Here is a 13,620-nt window from a genome sequence, read left to right as displayed (position 1 = left end):
AATCAATTTATAATTTTAAATTTTATATTTAAACGAATTTAATGCAAAAATCTATATTAAAAATGTTAAAAAACACATAACACATAAATACACCCAATTAGATAAATCTAACCAAGGAAAGCGTAGCAGACTTACCTACAATGTTGTAGTGAAACTACAAATTCGAATGTTGCCTTCGAAGCTGACGTAATATTATTACAATATTTCTATATTATCTTATTTTGGAAATACGAAATAAAATAATTTAAAAACGTTAAAATAAAGATTTTCAACAGTATTACAACATTTCAATGTGTAAGACACACTCGCCGTTTGCATAAAGTCATTAAATTTGAGGTATTTTAACAAGTATTGTTTGGAGTGAGTTACTACTAGTACTCGTAGCAATAAAAAGGAAATGTGGTAGTCAATATTGACTTTAAGTTATACTTTATGGATATATTTATAGATTATTTCTTGGTAAATTTTTTGGATATTTTAAAAAAACCTATAATAGTGTAAACTTTGGGAATAAGTACAACAATTTATTAAAATATTAGCTTTAACAATTTCGAAATTTCAATAGAGTGTTTCACACAGGCAGTTTATTTACAAATATACTGTTTATACTATTTACTTATATTTTCGTTTTTGTTAAATTTAATGACAGATGTATCTATTTTTGGCAGTTATTTGCTATAGTCTCGCTACATAGCAAATCAACATATTTCTCAATTTGTATAAAATTTTTTTTAATCCTATGTATGGTTTCATTTTAAGAGCTAAAAACAGAGGAATAAAATTGCCAACATCCAGGCAGAGAACAAACAGACCGATACTCAGAAAAATGGACAGACAAACATGGTTACATTGACTCATCTTAACTATGATTGTATGATGTTTTACGGCCTCTTTAGTAGTTAACAAACATTTAAAAATACTTAACATACCATTTCAACATCATGTATAAAATATATAAGAAGTAAATTATAAACAATATAATAATTTTTTTATCCTAACAACTATAAAATATCAAACTGTTAGCTTAAAATAATTCAAAATATCTTAATTAAAAATCTTAATAATTTATTTTTCCTGCTAAAATATTTTTCAGAAGAACTAAGACCAGTATTATTGTTCAAGGGTTTTGTCTATACTTGCAAAACTTAGCAACATGTAATTTTGATAAGTTCTCTCCGCAGTCCAAACCCATTATTATACCAGTAACCACAAAAAAGTCAGATCTTTAAAATAATATTAGAACCTACCTATCTAGTAGGTCTACCGGCGATCCCTATGAGATCCCTTTAGACCTATTAACCCATTGTGTTACTGTATATAGAGGGAACTCAGGGTTTGAAACTACCTTTGTGAGAAGCTTTAGTGGAAAGCCTTCTAATTGATCAAGATCCTCAAGAAAAGGGGCTCCTAAAGTGTTCAGTCACCGTCGTACATGAGCTGGACAAAGGTAAAGTAGATGAAAAGCATTTCCATCGTCTTCCTCATAACTGCGACAGGTATGATTGAAAGGAAAATTCAATCTTCTGCATGATGAGTTTGAAGTGACATGTAAGTAAACCTAACATAAGAGTGATATCTCCACGATAATTTCCTTTTAGTGGAAAGTGGCCAAATTGCATACAGATGCCTGCATACCGTTAAGTCTTCACATCTTTTATTAAAAATTTTGGCACAGAAAGAACTCAGAACCCAGATTACTTAGGTATTCCGGATGAGGTTCTGAAACATATTTCCTGGTTAGCTCGTTAGCTATGATCGCGGACCCAGATCAGAGAAATATTAAGCTACGTTGACATTTCATTAAGAGATGTGTACGACTTGCAAGAAAGGTATTTAGAATTTTTTTAAGCTTTAAGTGGAGCGTCCCATAAAAAAAGTTTATATAGATTGATTTTTTTTAAATAATATATTATTTATATACAATATTACAATACAATATACAATATTATATAATATTATAATTGACATTTTGACATTTTACCTGGCTTTATTTTAAACACAAATAAAATATTTTTATTCACTATGGATCACCTATATTAGCCAACGATTGCAAATATAATTAAAAAATCGAAACAAAGAAAAAAGCAAATACTATTTAATATAACGAGAGTTTTCAATAATCTATTAAAATATATTCAATATTATATACTAACTAATATCCTATATGATATTTATATTAAATTGGTTTGAGAAGTGAAAATAATTACGAACAAAATAGTTATAAGTTAGTTACAAAAGTTGTGATAACATAATTAATTAATTTATAAGACCTCGAAACAGTTAAAATCTTCGATTAAACAAACATTTTTTTAATAAATAAACTCATATAAGACAAAAAAAATATGTACATAAAAGAAAATAATATATGGGAAAAAAATTATTGATATAAATGCCTTGTTATAAGATTAAAAACTGATTGTTTAATAAAATGATATCCAAAAAAGTGCAAGCGATTGGTACAAAGTATTCAATAGAAATTTAAAACTTATGAAAATATCTTTTTATTGTCAATGACGTTGGTAGAAAAAATGAATGAACTAATAGTAAAAAAACTGTCAATGACGTTTTCATTAGGAAACACTAAAGTTTTCACTTTTTTGATGTCAACCTCGTAATAATGGGTGCGGTATAGATTCTTCTTATTCAATAGAGTATTAGATCTTGATGATCAGACAGAAAAGTTGTTGCAATATATAGTGAATACTTCGTATCAATTGAATTATTTTTATTTATTATTTTTAAATATATGTAATATATTTAATTTAATTTACAAAATTATTTTTAAAACAAAGTTTTATTCATAAAACATAATAAACTTAGTAGATCAACCTAAAGTATAGAGTAAAGTACGTTGAAAATTATTACACTATAATTTAAACAACCGTTTAAACCTTTATCTGTAAATTTTTTCAAAAATCATTTAAACTTACTTTTTCCCGTGATCACTTGAAACTTTAAGGAAGACAACAAAATTTCAAACAAAAAACTTAGGATTTATGGCAGTTGGTAGTTAGTCAAGTAGATTGTAAGTATTTTCGCATAAAAAACGCTGAATCAATTGACTTAGTAACGTGAAAAGTTAAAGAGGAGAAAATTATGTAAGCAAATTTATTTTAAAAATAAATCGATTACGAGGTTTTTACTAGTTACGATAATCGTGGAATTACTTAAAAAACTAATAGATATTTGTACTTTAAAATATAAGAAAATATAATATATCAATTAAATAATAACACTTCTTATATAATGTTATCTACAGATGTGTAATACATTTATTAATATTATTATCTTTTAAGATATTAATAATTAAAAAATTTAAATATTTCAAAAAAATTTATAAAAATAATTATGTAAGTTTACTTTTTTAGTTAATTTTATTTGTAAATCTGTGAATTGCATTCAATTGCACTTAGATTAATAACTGCAACAGTATTATTATTAAGTTTGTAGATTTTGTACTACGACCCAGAGGTCTATTATGCCCTTTTCACAGATTCTCCAACTCTGAATGAATTACACATTCATTCATTCGATACACATTTTTTTCATTTATGCATTAGTGTTGGACAAACTCCAAGTTATTGTTTTGAAATTTTATTCTATCTCCTACTAGACCTACAAGATTAATTAGAGTGAGTTCTCTCTTTTGTAAAGTGATAATATACAATGCCATGGTATCACCAGTTCGTCATTCATTGCAATATTTCAAAATGGTAGATAACGATGAAGCATCTTTATTGCTTTATGGTCAGTTTCTCATTGGAAAATATAATTTCATAAAAAAATTTATTACTTCATATACTAAATTCATTAGTGCTTAACTGAGCACTAAAATTAATCAAGCTCTAAACAATTTTAAAATATATATGTAGTAACAATCTAACTTCTTGAGTTAGACAATCTTGAGAATGTCTAAAATATCTTAAGCATTTCAAAAAAGCCTAAAATATACCTATCATGGCATAAGTACAATAGTGTCAGGTCTTTCGTATTGACTATGACTAATACAGATGATGATTAAGTCCTTATTAACACATTTAGAAAAACAGAATCTGTAATTCATCAAGTTTTGTTTGATGTCTATTAATAATTATAAATATACCGTAGTAATATGGATAGCACTTGTAACCCATGAAATTTATTTCAAATTATTTAAAACATATAGGTATATATTCCATATATACATCAGAAAAATATAATAACGAAACTAAGGACGTGTGCGAGTTAGGCTAAGTTGCGTTCTAAATGAGGGAAATTCTAAGTTGTGCCGATAATGTAGTGATGTGTCGATACGTGTTGATAAATGGCTTAATGTGTACAGTGCAAAAAATCCTAAAAAATCTCCCGTTTGGTTTAGTATCAGCTTAGTCTAACCCGCACACGTCCTAAGTATTGAAGAACGTAGATATTTTGTAACAAAACTATTTTTTTTTGTTTCAATTGGAGTGATTTTGAGTCAATAAAGTGATATGTAATACTAAAGTGATAATCTTTATGTATAGTTCATTATGTTTTAACTTTCACAATTAAAAGGGCTATACGCCTAAGTGGATCCTTTGGGATTGCCGGTATAACCTAACCTAACCTAATTTTCACAATAAATAAATGAATAAATTTTATAAATTTCAAATCAATGCATGCATATTCTATAATGTCTAAACAAACCTAATTAGAAGAAAGTTTTCTTAAACAGGTAATTTCCTTCTTTTCATATATAGGTATAAAATTATACATTCCTAATTTTGATTAAACTCCTAATATAACAAGTGAAAAATATCTTACTTTATTATTTCCTTTTATTAAAAAAATCGCTTAATATTATTTGCATATAAATTAATTAATCAATTAATTTTAAATTTTTTCCGATAACGGTTTTAATTGGCTTAAATTAAAATAAAAGTACAAAACTAAAGTATTTAGTACAGTTATCTTAATCTGTCTAATATAAAACAAGTTGTGAAATTGAATTGCAAATAAATTAATTTATATTAATATAAGAAAAATATAAATAAATTATTAAAATTGAAATATTAGACTGGCTAGTAAATCCACGTCCAATGCATGTAAATGCATCCAACGCACACATGAAAGAGCAAAATCTAGCCTAAGTCGGAGTTTTAGAGAAAAACGTCATATGAAAAATAAACATTCCTTTACGAAGCCATGCTAAAAACTGGATTCTACACAGCTTTATTTTCTGCATACATTTTTTACTTTTCCACTTTATTATATTATAACGTGGCTAAATAGAATACTGGGTGCTTGAAGTGATCGAATGGTAATTAAAGTAAAGAAAGTCATGCAAATTAAAAAAAAATATCAAATTCATTAAGCAGACATTCCATTGACGAATAATAAAATGAGTTTTCTCATTATTGTATATCTCTTAGGAATAGTCAGTCAAATGACTTTGGATTACAGAAATTCAGAAATTGTTTTAAAATTCCATTGTTTATGAGCACATTTTCTTAAAAGAAATTAATTTTTTGCAAATTAAAAATCACTTCCTTTTCTATGTTTCCGATTTGCTTAGCTTATGGTATAGTGAAAATATTCAAGCATTAAAATCAATTGGACAATCATTTAAAAAATTTTTATAAATAAACTTGAAGAAACCGTTAACCAATTTCTGCAACATAGCACACCAAAAGTCGTTAAGGAAGTAAAGGTCAACATAGAAAATACTTAGAATTGATATACAGATGTATAGTTTTTTTTCAACGTTTTAAGCAATCATATACAATACAACAAAAAAAAACATATCAATTCTTTCTGATGTTTCAAGTTAAAATCCTATAATTTGTAATGTAAAGACAGACAAATGCAAAATTAAAATTATATATACCTACATATATTAGGAAAATAAAACTTGTAGGAAAACGTTTCAAATTCGCCCAAGTGGAGCGACAGTCAAGCATTTTAAGCGATAAAAATGCTAAAAGTACAAATGAAATAAAAAAACAGCACGTAACTCGCAGATGGCAGCCAGTCAAGCAGGCATATCCTACAAATACCAATCACATTGCTAGCCAAACTGCAGGAGCTAATGTGGAGCCGGTAGTGCAGCAATTTCCACAATTGCTACAGCAAAACTAATACACCAAAACTGTCTCGTTTTAGTATTAAAATGTCTGCAGCTGAATGCGATTTGTCTCGATTCGAATTAAGACGGAGATCAACCGAAAGCAACGATCAAATGGACCTGGTTGACTGCATGGTCGCTTAGTTTCGCTCAGAAATTACTTAGAAGTATTTGCACGTTTTCCAAAGTCAAAGTGCCTGTTTACTGTTGCCGCTGCTAGCTCCTCTCATTAATAAAATAAAATTAAGAAAAATTTATAATAGCATATAATATACCATTGACTGAGATAGCAGAGTTCGCTATGTTTAGTAAGGCTAATAATGCCTACATGCATACTACATTCACTCTAATGCGACTTAATTTCAATTTTATACTTTTTTAATAGTTAAAGGAAACATAAATTAATTAAACTTCTTTTATCTTAAAGAAATATAATTGGAAGCTATATTTTTCACACCTAATAGTACATATAAACATAATCAAATCAAATAAATAATACACGTATATACATTACATACAATAGAACATTTGTAAAAAAGCGAGAACAAGCTTTACAAAACATAATTTATGCATAATTTATTACCATATTTAGGGTTAACTGTATAAAGAAACCTCAATAATGACAACTTTAAAGTTTCCCATATAATGAAGCAATGAAAGATTACAAACCCAACTGAACGGCATCACCTCGCAATTAACAACGGTCACCGGTTTTAAAGATCAGATTCGTATTTAGAAATCTACTTCAGCAGGGCCTTACAAATTCAAAACCATTATTCGGTTGAAAGTAATTTCATATACAAATATCTGAATCCGCCTTAAAGTCAAATTTAGACAATATACAAAATTTCTATTCGAAAGCACTATAGTATGAACGATAGGTTACACAAGGATTTAAAAATGTGGACTGTGCAAGAAGAAATCTACCAGTATAATAATAGATATTTAAACCGTCACGGTAGTCAGCACAGATAGTTTCTAATTTATCCCTGGAACCTCGACAAATTCGCAGTTATTCAATGATTCTTATCAAAAGCATCATGGTATGAACGACACAAGGACTTAAAATATCAACACTAAGCACTCTTTAAGCATAATGAAGAATAGAACACTAGAATATAGAACACTAATGAATGTTTCTAATCCATCGACTAATGACGACTAATGAGGTTCCAGCAAATAGTTCTCTGTGTAACTTAAAAAAAAATTTACAGAACTTATAAAATATTTTAAAATAATTGAAGCATTGCATTGGCTTTCTACTTTTTGGGTCAACAAAAAGATTTATCTTATGTAATAAATTTTGCAGCAAAAATAAATATTTTCTAAATAGATGCTTAAAAAAATCTTCGATCAAAATATGATCAGTTCATTTAGAACAACTGCAATATTCCATTTTTATCACAGAGGTTTCTTATATAAATTTTTTTGTAAAAGACTTTTTTTGTGTATAGATTATTTTATAAGATAGTGTTAACTTTACGATATATATGTACAATTTTTTAAACCAGGAAGAGAAAACCGGAAAAGCAGTTTTTGTTCCCGTATAACGTCAAGAATACCGAAATCTAACTAGAGGCTCTAGATTTTGAGCACCCTAACAGATATGTTCTGTCTAATGCTTACCATAAAAACTATCGAAAAGGCTTTTTCAAGCAAGCTCCTTCTCACTCACAACAATTAGAATTAAAATGAGATTTCGCTCACCTCACTTATCTAATTCCACACCGCCCACCGTGGTGTACCAATCATAATCATAGCCTGCCTTGCTTCACCTTACTTTAAAATCACGAACCAGCTTCTTCCCACTGCATGGCCCGCCCATCGGAGTCTACCAAACGCAAGGATGTTGTGCCTTTTCCGGACAAATTCATTCTCTTTAATGAAAACTAGTTGACCCGCATTCCGGAGTCTATTGAGCACAAGTATAGTCTGCCTTGCTACCGCTTAGCATAAAATTCTCCACAAGTGATTTTCCAAACAAGCTCCTCTTTACTTACACTTACTGTAAGTCCCGCTAACCAAATCTACTGAGTTTTATATTTGTTTGAAGGTACTGTTTGATTCATGATTGTAGCGTCACTAAAAATGTCCTTTCTCACCTATGAAGTCAATATTTCTCCATAAAACTTTTCTTTTGAATGTGGCTAAGCGATCCGAGTGTCATTACCTCACAGGTTTCAGATCCATACATAAATGCTAGTAGGACCATAAACAACCTTATCTTTAAAAACCGAGTTTCAATATATATTTATTAATATATTTTATTTATTTTTAATTTAGCATTAAGTAATACTACATACACTACAAGAATGCGTCCATAGTGTTAATATTTGTGTATACAAAATAATAATAAATGAATGTACATAGATTTGTCTTGATCTCATCAGTAAACAACAGCAACAATATTCACATCGAATTTATTTTAATTTGCATCCACGAATATACAGAAATTCGTTTACTTAAAAGCAGCATGGAATAGCAAGCAAATGCTGAAGTTAATTCCAACAAATTCATATAAATTCAAATCTACGAGTATGTATGTTAGCTTGTATTCAATGAATGCTGCTGAAAACCATGAGATACATTTTATGCACACAATTGGTGCCTTTCGTTTTAGTCACAGCTGCATGCAGCATCAAGAAACCCAAATGCTAGGCTAGATGCAAGTAATCACTTCAAGCAAACAAGTAAGCGAGTCCAACTGAGACTGCTACCCAGTTTGAGCTGAAATCAATGAAGAATAAAGATTTCGCAATATTTATGCGCGTTTTAAAGCGACCAAAGCCGCCAAAGCACAATTATACAGGGTAATTAAAAGGTAATTACAATGAAAACTTAAGTCATCTGCAACTCATCGTCAGTAGTGGATAAGTACAGCTAAAAAGATATAGAGGGTATTTAGTGTATAAAGTGATAATATTGCAAATCATTAAAAAAATTAATAGTATAAACGAACTGATGATGAAAATAAAACCGTTTTAAGTATATAAAATATTTAAGTTAAGTTAAATTATATTACAGATATCTACGGATGTAGAAAGGTAGAATGCTGCGTAATTATTGTAATTATTTTTACACATTTTATTTAATTGCATAAAATGAAATTACAACTTCCGTTAATGATGCATAAAAAGTACGCACAGACATGCGATGTCGAAGTAAAATGGTGCATGAATCGTAAGAAATATCGCTAAGTCAGTCAGTTGAATTAAAGAACTCTTCTGTCGAGGAATTTTTATGATGTGATATAAGTTACACAAAAAGTTTACTAACATATATACATAAGCTGTTTACAAAATAATCGCTTTCTAAATTCGCTTTATTAATATTTTTACATACAATAAAACCTAAATCTACGGAAGAGTACACTGAAAGTTCCTATTTAGGTCTTGTCATCTCATAGCGGTTTTAACCAGTAAAAAACTATTGGATGAAAGTATTACTAAGGATGTGATGTAAACTAACATTATTATTATTATGAAAACAGAAACCGTAAGTTAGAACCTAAAACAAACTCAAGATGGTTTAAAGTTAAGTATTTAAACTATAGAAAACAACTCAAATTCTTTAACAGAAAACTTTCAATCTACAGAAGCTTTAGACACAAATGCATACTACTGAAATATGTATGCCTCGAATTCGATAAACATAACGACTATCTGGATTATTAAGCAACGATATAGAAGTTTTAAACAAAATAGCATAGTACTGAAATCCAAATGCCTTGAATTCGATAAACATAACGATTACCTGGTTAATCAGGTAACGATAAAATCTATGCATTCTTGGGCCACTTTCCGGATACGGGTAGAAGCACCACCCTGTATTGTTTTGGATTATAACTACTAGCAAGTAGGGTTTGAACTGCAACACACCACCAGAAGTGAAAATCAATATCAGGGATCTAGCTCTCCACAACTATTATTTCCTGGGCGCTCAGTTGATTCAATAAGTAAGGTGGCTGTGATCAAAACCTTAAGTTAAAAAAGAAAAAATTTAACATTTATGCTTCCATTCAATGTAGAATTGCTCTTTGTCAACTAGATAATGTAACCAAAGAACAGCAGAGGTTTAGATGGACTTCACTTCACACGAAGGAGGAAATTATATCCAAGCATGCAACTTTAATTGGCACTGGTGGAATTCTATCCAATGTGGTGTTTATTACCGCATAATCTCAAAACATGTGTTGAAAACCCTAAGCCCTCACGATAGGTAACTACTTAAAACCACAAAGGACTCGTGTCAAAGTTACACAAGGGTACCTAAACAACCTTCATTGGACTGTAGTGCTTCTGTGGGGTATCCAAATATTATATTGTATCAGTCTGATAATAATCAAATATAAATTGTTTGCGAAGTTATGATCATGTTAAAGATTTTACGCAATCTCGACAGCTCATTCAACAACAAAAATGTTAGCAGATTATAGATCAAAAGAAAACTAAATATAGATTATTTATTAATTTCTTAACTGACCCAACTCTTATTAACTGTCATTCAAGTCTAAATAGAACACAATAGACCACAAAGGACACGGTGTACCATATTCTCTTATATTTGGAAATTAATATTGGATCACATGATTAATAAATATATATTTTTGATAGCAGTATACGCTCTAACGGAAGTGTATACTCAGAAAAAAAATTGAAGGTCAGTACAGAATACAGTTCTTAATAGGGAATTGGAAGAAAACTGAAAGAATATAGTTCGAAACAATTATATATAGATAATCGAATAGATTAATTTATTAATTGAGGATTTAATGATAAGAACAAAATTCTTTATAAGTTTACTCTAATTAAACATGGGAGTCCTAGCTAATGTTACAGTAGATATCCCAATATATTTCGGATAATAGTGTAAAAGTAACAGAGTACTTCAGGCGATCGCAAAGAGTATATGCGAAACAAACATAAATAAGGGACATTTTTGGAACATTTGAATCTAACAATTGTTGATAACTTCCTATATGGAACAGTTAACTACAATTAAGTAAAAGATACAGACATTGCTCACAAGTTCACCTATGAATACTGCTTAGAAAACTTTGAATGTGAAAAATGTATACGATACATTAGCTGTCCAACAAGTATACCCATATTGCAGTTTGGATGCCAAGGAATCATTAGATTAGATTAGACAACCATGTAAGTATAATAACCATGTAATTGATTTAATTTTAATTTTTAATTGTACGCCGTATATGAAGTTAAAGAATCTCAAATTGAAAAAAATTTTATGATTTATTGAAGCACAAAATATTTTAAACGTTTAAAATAAAAGGTATCCTAATCCTGGACCTAATTGAGGTTTGATCTTAAGGTTTCCTTGTTAAGAACTGCAGTAATAATAATCAATTTTAGGTATTACCGTAATGAAGCACAACACGCTAAACCTTGTACGCTACCTTGTACGCATCTTTTTCAGTTATATGAGTGTATTTCACTGGAATTGACTATGCTATCATGGATATTACTCGTAATATTATGTAAATCCTATATGGTATTTTCTATACAGAACGCCACATTATCAGATGCCAATAAACCGGTAGAACTTATGCTATGTATTCAAACTACTTGTTGAAATCAAAAATTTAAGAATCTATGCTGAAACGGAATGATAGAATCGCCATCCTGCTTTTCTAAAGATCACTCTGATTACTTCAACGTATGTGATAAATGAGCCCTAGCTACTTATTCAGAGGCCCCTTAAAATAATTTACAAATTAAAAACTTGTCAGGCGATTCGATATAGACATACATTAAGACCGAAAAGTTTTCGGAAATTCTCATTTAAATTTCGCGCGCTGTATATTTTTCGATATTTTAAGTTTATGTAGTTTGGCAGCACTGTCCTTAATTACTATTCCAAAAATGAGCGCGATCTGTCAGACAGTTCGTTTACGGCAGCTGTTGAAACCAGTTCCCCTCAGTAGTGCGTTGCGAAAAAAACAATGGAAAAAAATATTGGACAAAGAGTTTGCATCAAATTTTGTGTTTCGAACGAAATTTCGTGTGCAGAATCGTTGCGAATGCTACAAAAGGCTTATGGGGAATCAGTTTTATCGAAAACTCAAGTTTATGAGTGGTACAAAGCCTTTCAGTACGGTCGTACGACCGTCGAAGACATTTCGCAACGCACTACTGAGGTGAACTGGTTTCAACAGCTGCCGTAAACGAACTGTCTGACAGATCGCGCTCATTTTTTGCATAGTAATTAAGGACAGTGCTGCCAAACTACATAAAAAATATCGAAAAATATACAGCGCGCGAATTTTAAATGAGAATTTCCGAAAACTTTTCAGTCTTAATGTATTGTTAAATAAAGAAAAAAAAATAATTTAAGCACACATCTATTAAGAATATCGTTGTTTAAGAACTGTGCGGAACTAAAAATGGAATTTTTGGGGTGATGTCTAAAATTATTTTAACATTTTAATTTTAATTAATGTAATAGTATACAATTTTTTTAATAATAATTAAAAATTAGATATCATTATGCCCAGTGTAAAAAAAATCGTTAAATAAGAATATGCATATACATATATATACTATTTTAAATAGCATATATAAATTAACCTTTATTTAATAATATGTAAACATTAATAAAATATACAGGCTTCAATAAACATAACTATAATTTTTTATTTTTATATTATTGCTTACAACTCCTCTCGGTTATATCGAGCGGGTTGAGTCGGTCCTTTCAAATATCGTTATATCCGATTTTACCTGTGTATTACTCAGACTGTACTAAAGGTTACAACTATGATTAGCCACTAATTAAGTTCCAGTGGTCAAATCTTCTAATAGATGTACCGATTTATTTTAGTTAATTTATTTAGATATGTACATTTTTCTTTTGTTTTTTTAAATAAAATTATTTGCGCTGTTTAAAAATTTAACTACTTTTTTTAAAAGGGTTCATTGCTATTCTCAGTGTGTTTTATTAACCTCATATTTATTACTAAGAAAAACCTTCGGCACAGATTTGTAATTTGTTGATTCTTTAATGTGCTTTTGTATGTTTAACAATTTTCTGTGAGGCAATTTTTGCACAATGAAGTTTTAAAGCAGCACATCATTAAAAAAAATCAAAGTAAATACAACTAAAAAAATAAACAAAAACTATTCTGTTTGCCTAACCATGGAAACAAAAAGGAAATTAATGAATTTTGCAAAAGCTCGAAATAAAAAACAGAAACAAAAACAATAATATAAGTAAATAAGGCAAGTAAATATATATCAACAATGCCATTAACAATAACAATAACAATTGAAAGAAGGGCGACTTACCACATTTGCTCAAAAAGCGTAAAACTGTAACAACAACAACAGCGATTCCAATAAGAAAAGCTTAAAGGAGCCTGCAGAAAAAATTCACATACATAAAACGAATTTGTTTTTGTAGTTTTGTTTTCTTAACAATGTCGTCTTATTTTAGAATTTGCAAGATTTTTCTGGTGTTTTTTATTTCCAAATTTTATGAATTATTATGTTTGCAAATGTGTATTTAATATTTTTTCATGC

The 13,620-nt window shown here is 29.2% G+C and overlaps 1 protein-coding gene across 1 annotated transcript in view; it reads right to left on the bottom strand.

Moving 5' to 3' along the window:
* LOC119670339 (GATA zinc finger domain-containing protein 14) overlaps positions 1-13,556 on the bottom strand; it is a 58,885-nt gene extending 45,329 nt beyond the window's left edge. The window contains exon 1 of the mRNA XM_038080565.1: positions 13,387-13,556. The gene's annotated coding sequence lies outside the window, so the exon portion shown is untranslated. The remainder of the gene's footprint in view (positions 1-13,386) is intronic.
* Between the last annotated feature and the right edge of the window lie 64 nt (positions 13,557-13,620).

Source organism: Teleopsis dalmanni, chromosome 1 (genome assembly GCF_002237135.1).
Source record: "Teleopsis dalmanni isolate 2A chromosome 1, ASM223713v2, whole genome shotgun sequence".
NCBI classification, from domain to species: Eukaryota; Metazoa; Arthropoda; class Insecta; order Diptera; family Diopsidae; genus Teleopsis; species Teleopsis dalmanni.
The sequence above is the reverse complement of the archived record's forward strand: the minus strand, read 5'-3'. Positions and strand labels throughout refer to the sequence as shown.